The sequence below is a fragment of the Emydura macquarii genome, unplaced genomic scaffold (genome assembly GCF_026122565.2).
Source record: "Emydura macquarii macquarii isolate MOO-44397 ecotype Brisbane River unplaced genomic scaffold, CSIRO-AGI_Emac_v2 contig_2531, whole genome shotgun sequence".
NCBI classification, from domain to species: Eukaryota; Metazoa; Chordata; order Testudines; family Chelidae; genus Emydura; species Emydura macquarii.
This window is the reverse complement of record NW_027132668.1, coordinates 3,427,369-3,438,243: the sequence shown is the minus strand read 5'-3', so window position 1 is coordinate 3,438,243 and position 10,875 is coordinate 3,427,369.

Genomic DNA, 10,875 nt, shown 5'->3' with positions numbered 1-10,875 from the left:
CATCAGCAGCAGGGTTGGTGCTTCACAGCTGGGGACCAAGAGTGCTTTTCCCCACCCTCAGCTTCATCACCAAGCTAGGTTATTCAGATTTGGTACAGGAGAAAGGATTTGGTTCAGTAAGAGTAACCATATAAAGTGCTTCTCATGTAAAATATTAGCTTCATAGCCTAATAAAAATATAGTGATTTTAAGAAAAGTCAGTAAAAACATATCCTCAAAGGACATATCAACCTGAGGACTATTGGAGAGTTTAATTAAAATAGCAGGTAAGAAAAGTGTGATGCAATGTTATTATTTCCTAACATATCAACAAAGTACAAATGCCCATTTTAGTGCAATTTTCTAAATGAAAAAGTAAACATTAATATCTTCAGAGATCTTACTGATCTAGTATGATAATTTAGAAAAATATCTCTATTAGGGATAGTTATATATGCTTTTTGTTGGAAATGCAATCACAGAATGTGCACATAACTGCAATCTGTAGACAGATTAAGTAAATTAAATCACTCAATGTCTTTTTTCAATAGCTCTAAAGTTAAAAGTAATTTGCAAAGAAAATATTCAGTTTCAATTGGTTTGTAATATCTGCTAATGATCTTTGGAAAAATTTCTGATAACACACTGGAATTCCCTCAGGGACAGGATTGTGAATAAGTGGATTTTTTAAAAGTCTGAGATGTCATTAGCTAGTGATTTCTTTGAAGTAAAAAGCTGTTAAAGAATAAATTGCATAGGTATACAAGTGAACAGGACAATCATTTTTATGAATAATATGCATTTTCCCACTGTGCTTTCTGCCCCCAAAAGAAATAATTCAAAATCTAAGATGCTAACTGATATAAATATACAGGAATCACAACAGTGTATGCATTTTGTGCTTATTTTACACATGTATTAAATCTATACATATATTTAGAGACTGCTGGTGTAAAAGCTCTAATGTAGGGAACAGTTTCGATCCTTTTCACTGGTTTTATCTGGTAAATAGTTTCTTAAATGTAGAGGGTCAAATCACCTCCTTTCTTATTAGTGGTGGCTGCATAACTCCTCTGATCTGTGCCAATTCTGCAGTAGCCGGGCTCTGCAATTTCCCTGGTGACAGAGTATAAGACTCCTCCCCCAGTGCCATGTATGGTATATCATGTAGTTGTGGTTGCTGAGGAGTGTGGTCATGGGGAAATGGTGCCTCCTCTGATGTTCCTGCAGAGGGAGATGATCAGGGGACCCAAGCGGTCTTCCTCACTCAGCACCAGAATTTGCTGACATCTCCTAAACGATTTAGATGGGAATACTGGCCAGAAAAAAAGCCCTCCCCTGCAGACAGTTGGGGAAAGAGGAACTGCACAGGCACCATTGACTGTCCAGACCCCTCCCACTCACAAGCACTTGTTTCATCCAGGTGCTTCCTGAGTCCTCCTTCAGTCTTTGGTCCTATTTTTTTCTCCTGCCCTGAAATTCTTTGGGGGCTATTACAGCACCTAGATCGCTGCAGCCTCCGTGGCTCCTGTGCAGGAACAGAAAGGAGACAGGATCTGCACAACTCTGGGAATGGGGTGCAGAAACCTACTTTGCATAAGCTCCATATTCTTTTCTGGGACTCCTGTATTCAATGGCTCCACACCTGCACTAGCCTGACCATCTTTGGGTAGATCAGATGGCTGCTGACCTTCCATATATGGGACTTCTGGGCCATTTAGCATTTGCTTGAGGAATATTGGAACCTAGACATTGCTATACTTGAACAGACCAACGGTCCATCAAATGTGGTGTCTTGACTCTGACAAAGGCCAATTCCAAATGATTCAGAGGAAGAGCGTCCCCCCACATAATTCACCTAATTGTACTTTTATCATGAGGACAATGTCTTCCTGACCCCAACTTGTAACTAATTAGGCCATGAATCATTTAGATACCTAGCCACTATAATGTAAACCTAGCGAGTAAAACTTTCATAGATTTACAGGCCAGAAGGGACCATTATGCTCATCTAGTCTATTCTCCTGCATAACACATGCCATTTAACTTGACCCAGTTTCTGAAATTGTTTGTATTTCTATAAATGTCTACTCATTTAAACATCTTATCAAGCTATTTACCTCAGCAGCACTTCACAGCAGTGAGTTCCACAAATTAACCATGCATTTTTTAAACACGTAATACCTCTTATCCATTTTGCAAATTTGTCACCTTTTGATTTCATCTTGCAATATGGACAAGGTTTGAGGTTTTTTCTGTGCCTTTAACTGAGCTTGCTGATGATGAAGAATTAATTATATTATATTAGCGCCTAGAGACCCAAGCCAAGATCAGGGTCCCACTGTGCTAGGCACTGTGCAAACACATAGTGAGAGACAGTCTCAGCCCCCAAGAGCTTACAACTGAAATAGACAAAAGGTGGAATTTTCAAAAGAGCCCAAGTGACTAAGGAACACAAGACTCATTAAAAGGCAATGGAACTTGTGCTCTGAAGTCACTCACATTTTTTAAAATTCTGCCTGAAATGTGGAGGGAAAATAATGGCCCAGAGAGAAGTTACTTGCCCAGGATCACATACCATATTTGTGACAGAGTTGAGAAAAGAATCAAGGTCTTTTGAGTTGCAGCCTATCCATTAGACAATGCTGCCTTTTTTTATTCATGGCAGGGTCCCTGATGGATGAAAGTCATTAGAGTACCTGCTTTTATAGGGTGGGGCCCACAGCTGTCCAGAGCAGCCACAAGAATGACTAGGGCTCAGTGCACCTTGTAAGCTGTCTCTGGCAACAGAGGTTATGAAGTGCTGGCCACAAGCATTTCTCCAGATGGAGCTGGTTATGATGCAAATACTATTTGCACTCCCATGGGGGTAAATCTCCCCTGCAGCATAGGCCTCGTGTTTTTAATCTCTTCTCATGAAGTTCCCCTCCCCTGTGTCTTTCATCATTTTTATTGCCATTCTCTGGACTTTTTTTATTTCTGCTATCTCTTTTCAGGGACGAGGTGACCAGTCTTCAGTATTCAAAGTGAGGATGTGCCACTGATTTATATAATGGCATTTTAATATTTTCCATATTATTCTCTAAAACTGTTCTTCATACAACCCCCTTAAGATTCTCTTTTTAATTCTTTGAACGACACTGCCTTTTAACATCTGATCAGATTTTGACAAAAGAATAAAAGGCTCCATTTTTCGCATAGGATTTTATTTATTGTGTGAATTGTAGAGAAGAAATTGGTTAACTTACCATTTATAATTCATGGCAGTATAGTTACAGTTGAGCAAAGATTCATGATCAGCCCTTATTTTAGTGACATACATTTTTACAGAAAATGTATAAGCGAGGATGAAAGTTGGTATACAAGGTCTCCGCTCAAGAGTGTGTTTTGTGCATGTATATTTTGTGATACACATACATGACTTTTCTGCATGTAAATTAGGCCAGACTGAGTCCCTTGTATGTGCTTACTGTACTTATTGTTTTTAAAAAAGGTCTATACTACATATCTATTTATTCAGTTAACTATAAATATAGTAAAATCCTGATCAATGGATAAACTCATTGCAACAACATTTTATTTTTTCACCAGCTCCATTCCTGCTTTAAGAGGTATTCAGATTATGAAATATCTTTTGGTTTAATATGCAGAAAACATTCATTTAACTGTTCTGTAACTGAATCAATTTTCCACTGAAATGTATTTTTAGATGCATTGGAAGTTTCTTCTTTTTTGGTCTCTAGCTTCCTTACATGTATTTCTGAAAGTAAATGCTTTTTTACCTGAGAGGTTAAAAGCCCAAAAGTAAATGCATTTTTCCCTGCATGGGTTAAAATATCTGTACAGACCTGAGGAAGTTGTTCTGCTTTGTTGGGTAAGTAATACACTCATTCTAATCATTTGGGAATGATTGGATTTTTCCTTTTTAAAACATTTAAAACAGGAAACAAAGACATTGACACTGACAAAGACAGGGAGGCCTCATTCTAACTCCCACTGGAAACATCCATTGACTGTAATGGAAGTTGGATTGGGCCCAGGGAAAATAAATACATTCAAGTTAACAATGAGTTTGTGGCACAAGCCAGGAAAATTACAGAATCACATAAATTAGCAATGTACAAGCCTGTAGGTCATCCAGTCCAGCTCCTTGCCAATGCAAGATTGTGTCCTGTGGCATATTTTCTAGTGTTTTGTATGTCCAGATTAAATGTCCCACGTGATGGAGCTTCCCTAGGGAAACTATATCACTGCCTAATGGATCTTGCTGTCAAAATTTTTTTCCTTTCTTAATATCATCCCATTACTCCTAGTTATGTTCCCTTGTACCTCCTTAAATAATTCCTTTCCTTCCTTGGTGTTATTTCCTTCAAGTATCTTTAGACTATTATAGTGTTCCTCTTAGTTGTTAGTTAGCCAAGCTGTACATACATATTTAGCTCATTTAATCTTTGCTGATAAATCAAGCCCTTCTGCCCCTGGGTTATTTTTCTTGCTCTTCGCTTCTAGCTTGTCAGTGTCTTTTTCATGACGAGGTGTCATGAGGTGATGATACTGCTCTGAATTAAGGATTGATCTTGCACGGTGCTGAGTACTCTCAACTCTCTTTGATTCATACACTCTGACAGTTTGGTGGTAACTACACTAAAATTTCTACACAGGAAGACAGACTGACAGAGAACCCCTTGTGAGATCATTCCCTTAACTTCACTTTTTCTTATTCTGTTGATCACTCTAACCTATAGTAGTTGAAACAGTCAATCCAACTGGTTTTAAAAATAAATGCATGCCATTGTGAATTTCTTTTTTCCACCAAGGTGGGAGATAAAAATGACATGGACATGTTCATTTTTGAAAATATCCAGCTTTTGGTGGTTTATGTCAAAATCTACAACTATTGAATGTATTACCCTGTCTGATAAATATGTCCAAGTGCTAGTGTAGTATATCACAGAAAATAATTTTATTGTAAGTCACAAGCCTAACAGTTCACTTCAGGCAATAAATCCTGATCAACAAACAACACTTTGATGCTAAAAAAGATCTTGGTTGTAACTGAATGGCTTTATCTGAGTATTCTGTTGGAGAGGAGGAATATCATTTTCATCCACTCTCTTTAAACGTTCATTAAGGAAAGCTTCGGCTACCTGCAGCCTCATATGGTCACGTTTAATGAGATCTGCTAACTCCTTCTTTTTTGCACCAGCAGGGGCTTCTTTAAATTGGTCAGCTGTGTGGAACATTGTTTTCAAAAGTTAATATATTTTAAAATAATGGCTTTTAATAAGTTCATTTTACCTACAGCTTATTTACCTCCTTTAAGCAATTCAAACTGTTGTCAGCTTAGAATAAAATTACCAGTAAAAGTGATGATGGGTACACAACTTGTTTAACTTCACCCTGTTTCACCTAATATAATTCAGAGAGATATAGCATTGATGAGATGTTTCTGTTAGTTCATTATGCTGAAGCCATCTTTCTAAGAGATTGGGATGAATGTTCTTTACTGATCTGATTATGCTGCCTATTGCATTATATATTTTTCATAAAGTCTTTTTTCATGTGGGCACTCAGTGGCCCAAACCATTAAAAATATTCATATGTGACACACACAGTCCTGTGTTTTGTTTTGTTTTTTATTTACTCCTATGCAGGATGCGCACCTCCTATGGCTGATTTATTACATAATAAAAACTATTACGGTAAAACCCATGCTGGAGTTACCTGCAAACTCTGAGAATGTGCACATTTGTATGGAAAACATAGACACACTCCCATGCACACAGATCATTAAGAACAAATTAGGACATGGAATAAGTGGGTGCAACTCCCATTTGCATAAATGGGGACTCCATAGGCTTATGCCAGTGAAGAATGTGGCTCATAGAAGATAGGTGAGAACCTCTGGTCAGTCAACACTGACCGGCAACGATATGGCATGTCCAAGTAGTAGAGGCCACTCTTTATTACAGTTGGTTAACAACAGAGGTGGGCAACCCCTTTCCAGTTCAGTTCAAAACAGTTTTGTCAGCACTAAGGTAGGTTGGTTCTCAAGGGCAGACACTCAAAAAAGGTTTGCTTTGAAAGAACCCATTTCTTCATGTTTGAATCTCATTGCAAACATACAGATAAGATTAATTAATGTCTGGATTGCCAATGGGTTTCCTCAAGTTTATGAACATCTGCATGCATGGGCTCACTTATGAAATATACCAGGCCAGTGCCTGCAAGAAAGGCACAAAGATGAGGCCTCTCTGATTCACTGTTTGTGTGGGACTGCCTTTCTCAGTTTCTCCATTTCCTACCTGAATACACAAATAGAGATTCTTGCTGTGTGATAAGTAAAATGGGATAAAATGATACTTTAATCTATAAATGAATAGAAGAATTCAGCTAAACACAGACCCAGAGAGGAATGAACTGAAAATGTTTTATCTTAACCTCCCCTCTGCCCTATCATACAGACTATGCTCAACCAATCAGGGCCACAGGAAAAATAATGTGCTTTTACCTCTTGTGATCCTCCCCAAAGAACACACATTGAACTTGAAAGAAAGCAGCAGACAGCAGCTTCAGACTATTGCTGGAAATCCAAATAGAACAAAAGTGTTTGCATCCGAATTCAGTGAAAAATTAATGGACACAAAAAAACGGGGTTGGGTCAGGCAGGCCTTAAATTAAAATATGTCCAAAAGGGGCAAGTGAACTTTATCACACTGCTCTAGTTAACAATAAAACTTTGCACTCATATAGCATTTTTTATTCAAGCATCCCCAAATGCTTTACAAACATGAGTTAATTAATCCTTACAAAATGCTTATGATGTAGGTAAGTATCATAATCCAATTGATAGTGGACTACATTTAAGCGATTATTGCCATCTTTTTTGTTATTGATTATGTACAGGTCAGTGGTGTTGGGTGGGCACACACGGTGTGAAACTGGGGCAAATAATACGCATTTTTACTTAAAGTGCTACCTTGAGGGGAAAAAGAAACAACATTTGAAAAAAGAAGATAAACATTGGTAACGTCACCAGAGCGTTAAAAATACACAGCAGTACTCACTGCAGTTAGAAATGGGATCTACTTTATCCTTTCATCTGAGCATCCCAAAGGAATTCGGGCTAGATTTGCAAAGCTATTTAGGTGCCTAAAAGTACAGATAGATGCCTAGTGAGATTTATAAAAGGGCCTAGGTGCCCAACTCCCATTGAAATGAATGGGAGTTAGACAGCTGGGCATCCCACTGGGCACTTTCCTGCATCTTTAAACACCAAAACCCCTTTACAAATCTAGTCCTTAACCCTGCTTCGTTGCAAGTGCAGTGGAAGAAGCCTGCACCCACTTCGACACCTGGGGATGGGATAGAATAAAGGAGTAGGAGTAGGATGGGCTCACTTCTTCAAGAGGTGTTGCTCCCCAGTGGCAGCTCCATTTTCTCTCTTGGCACCACCTGATGCTCTCTCAGACACACCGGCTCCAGCACTGCCTCTACTGCCATCATGAGTCGAGCACTAGTGCTGGATGTGCCCCTCCCTGTTGGCATTTCCTCCATGTCTGAGCTCTTGACCAATTGTTGGAGAGTGGCCAAAAGCAACTCCCCATGGTGAACCTCTGTTGTGATGTCATCTTCCTCCTCTTGGCAACGAGTCTCCAGTGACTCGGCCATGGCCCTCTCTCACTCCTCAGTGCCTCAGCCAATGCCTTCATCTCTCCTAGCAGCTGGCCCCACTCTTCCTCTACAACTAGCTTCTACCCCCTGCTTTGGTTATTCATATTCAGTAGTGTTCAAAGATCCAAATCTGATCCCCACTGTTCAGGTACAAGCACCTCCTAATAAACAGACCTTGCCTTGAATAGCAGTTGTGCCAGAGGTGCAGCCACTGATCTGTATCATCCTGCACGCACTCATCACCTTGCTGTTGGTGAATGGCCATCTTGAGCTTACCTGATGTATCCACAAAAAGCCCTGGTCACCACTCAGCCACAGCTCACCTCTCTCTTTTCATGGATGCAGATGGCACCTTGTCTGTCAGCTACAATTTTAACAGTGCAGCACGGTCCAGAAAAGAATGGCTAACATCTGGAACCTTGTCATCCTTCTGACACCTCCCCTTCCCACCTTTTTCTTTCACCTTCTCTTCTCCATAGCCACTGAGATGAGGTGCAAGAAGGGGAGGGACACCAGAGTAAAGGAGGCTGTGGGAGAAGTTTTTCAGGGGTGCTGAGAGCCATTGAACAAAACAGTAAACCCTGTATATGTTGGAAACCACTTCACGTCATGGGGTGCTGTCGCACTCCTGGCACCCCTACTTCCAGCACCCTGCCTCATCTTTCCTCCCCTCATGCCTCCCTTAAAGACATGACACTGAAGCCTGAAGGAACCTTAACTCCTAAAACCTACAGTTTACAAAACTAACTAAAGTGCTATGACTAAAAAGAAACAAAACTGAATTAAACCAAGGGAAACATATAACGGGTATGAGTCTGTGTGTGTGTGTGTGTGTGTGTGTGTGTATGTGCATGTGAGAGAGTGGAGTTACACTGATTTACACTAGTTGAGGATTCTGGTCTAGTGCAAATGTAACTATCTATTTTTAAAAGCCCTCTTACAATCTGTCTTCAAAAATCACCACCAGTCTCTCAGCTAAAAGCCAGTCAAAGATGTCCCACTTCTTATATTTTGTCTAGTTGCAGCCTTGGTAGCATCTGAAAGCTGCCCAAACATAATGAACTCACAGGGGATATAGAGAGCTGAACAGTATTAACCTGTTTTGTCTGCTGAATGAACCCGAAACTTTAAGTGAAACTGAAGGGGTATCAAACCACGCAAATCCAAACCAACCAAAATATTTGTCAGAAACAGGGCTAACCAAAACCAACAAGACTCAGACTGCTCTGTTTCTCATAATCCTCTGTAGTTTGAACCAGCCACAGCAATGTAGTGTCAACAGCAAATTACATCAATTCTCTCTACTTCCATCCAACAAACCATTATTTTAATTGTTTTGGTTTTATATTTAATTTCTTCCCTATAGACCTACATACACATTTCATCTGTAACTATGAAATGGGTTGGAACTGTAAATTTTGGCTCTGGAGATTTAAATCTTGGGTTTGGTTTGTCCTTTTGTAAGATGGGAACCAGATGTGAAATCTGGATCCCAGTCTGGGATGGACGCTGAATTCCCCAAGTTTGTGTGTGCTAGGATTTGGAATTTGAGTTTTATTTCCTTACTTTCTTTATAAACCTTCTTTTAAGGGACTGCCTCAAAATCTTTGGAAATTCAAGCGGATTGTGTATTGTCACTTTTCTCTGCTATTATATAAACTTTTTCAGCATACTTGAACAGGTTAGTGAGGCACTATTTTCCCTTGCAGAAGCCAAGCTGGCTTGACCCCATCAGGTTATATGTATCCAAGGTTTGTACTACATCTATCTTTAATTGCTGTGAAAAGCTGTTTCCCCTGTTCTCTAACGCTGTGGTGATGCTCATAGCTCTGCAGTTCCAGGATCTTCCTCAACTCTTTTAAAGACAAGTAGCAGAGTAGGACTTTCCAGCCTTCTTGAGAAGCTGCTGTTTTTAAGGAAATAAAACACACTCTTGTCAATATTTTGGCTTTTGGACACTTTATTTCCCTCAGAACTCCCAGATGAACACCATCCAGCTGTGGCACTTTACTGCACTGAAATTTCTCAAGTTACTCTGCAACTTCTTTCATAGAGACTCCAGTCTGTGTAAAAGCCACACTCTGATTTCCTTTGCAAAGCGCCTTCAGCAGAGGAATTTTGACACCATTCTCAGTAGTAAAGATGATGCAAGAAATTCATTTAACTCCTCAGTTATGTCATCAGCCTCTTCAGTTGACCCACTTCATGTGTATTTGTGATGCTCTTTGGGGTGTGTTGGGGGCATAACCCAACGACATTCAGTGATGCATGGAGCCAGATCCTCAGCTAACATTCTGAAACTGTTCAACTAAAGAATATTTCTGCATCTTGCTGCAGCCACTTATATTGAGTTTTACTTGGATGATTTATTAAATGAATAATATTACCCTTATACTGCATTTGGCACAGGTGGAAAAAAAAGATTGGCTATATCCTCAGCTGATGTAAATTGGCATCGCTCCAGAGAAGTCAACCAGTTGAGGATCTGGCATCTATACATGGTTGACTTCAATGTAGCTACATCAATTATAGAACAGAACAGAATGGAGCTTGATTATTCAGTTATACAAAATGAGAGAGCAGACTGTCTGCAGCATTTCCTAGCATTTCCAAGCATTCCTTGAAGTGAAAGGTAGGCCATGCTTGGAATTTTGATGGAATTATGGAATTATGCCATAAAATGCTGCAGTATATTAGGATCAGCTATGCTGTGCTTAGTGGCAATGTGCTGTATTCCGTTGTTTGTATATCTTCCTATTTCCATTCTCTTCCCACGCCTTTTCTACTTTAAAAAAGATAAACATATCTAAACAATAAACACAAAATTTATGATCACCCAGGGCAGAACTAGAATATAAAAATATTCTCTATATTTTCTGGTCACGCACATGCTGTTTTGATCCAGAGCTTACTGCCATAAGTAATTCTATACATGGGCGTAGGATAGGTATAGGTTAACCAGGGATTGCATTTGCCAGAGGCACAGATATGGAAACCACGCCCACAACCAGTTCCATGCACACATCTGCCAAAACGGAGAAGAATATGTTGTGAGCTAGGGTATTCTTCTAGCATACAGAAAGCTGGGCTGCCTTTATCACAGACTATCGCACTTGCTTTTTTCAGACAAAGGGCAGAATCAAATCATACATATTGCAATACAACAATTTTTAAGCATGTGATTTTAGGATAGACTAAGAGGCTTAACACTGTGCTTCCTAA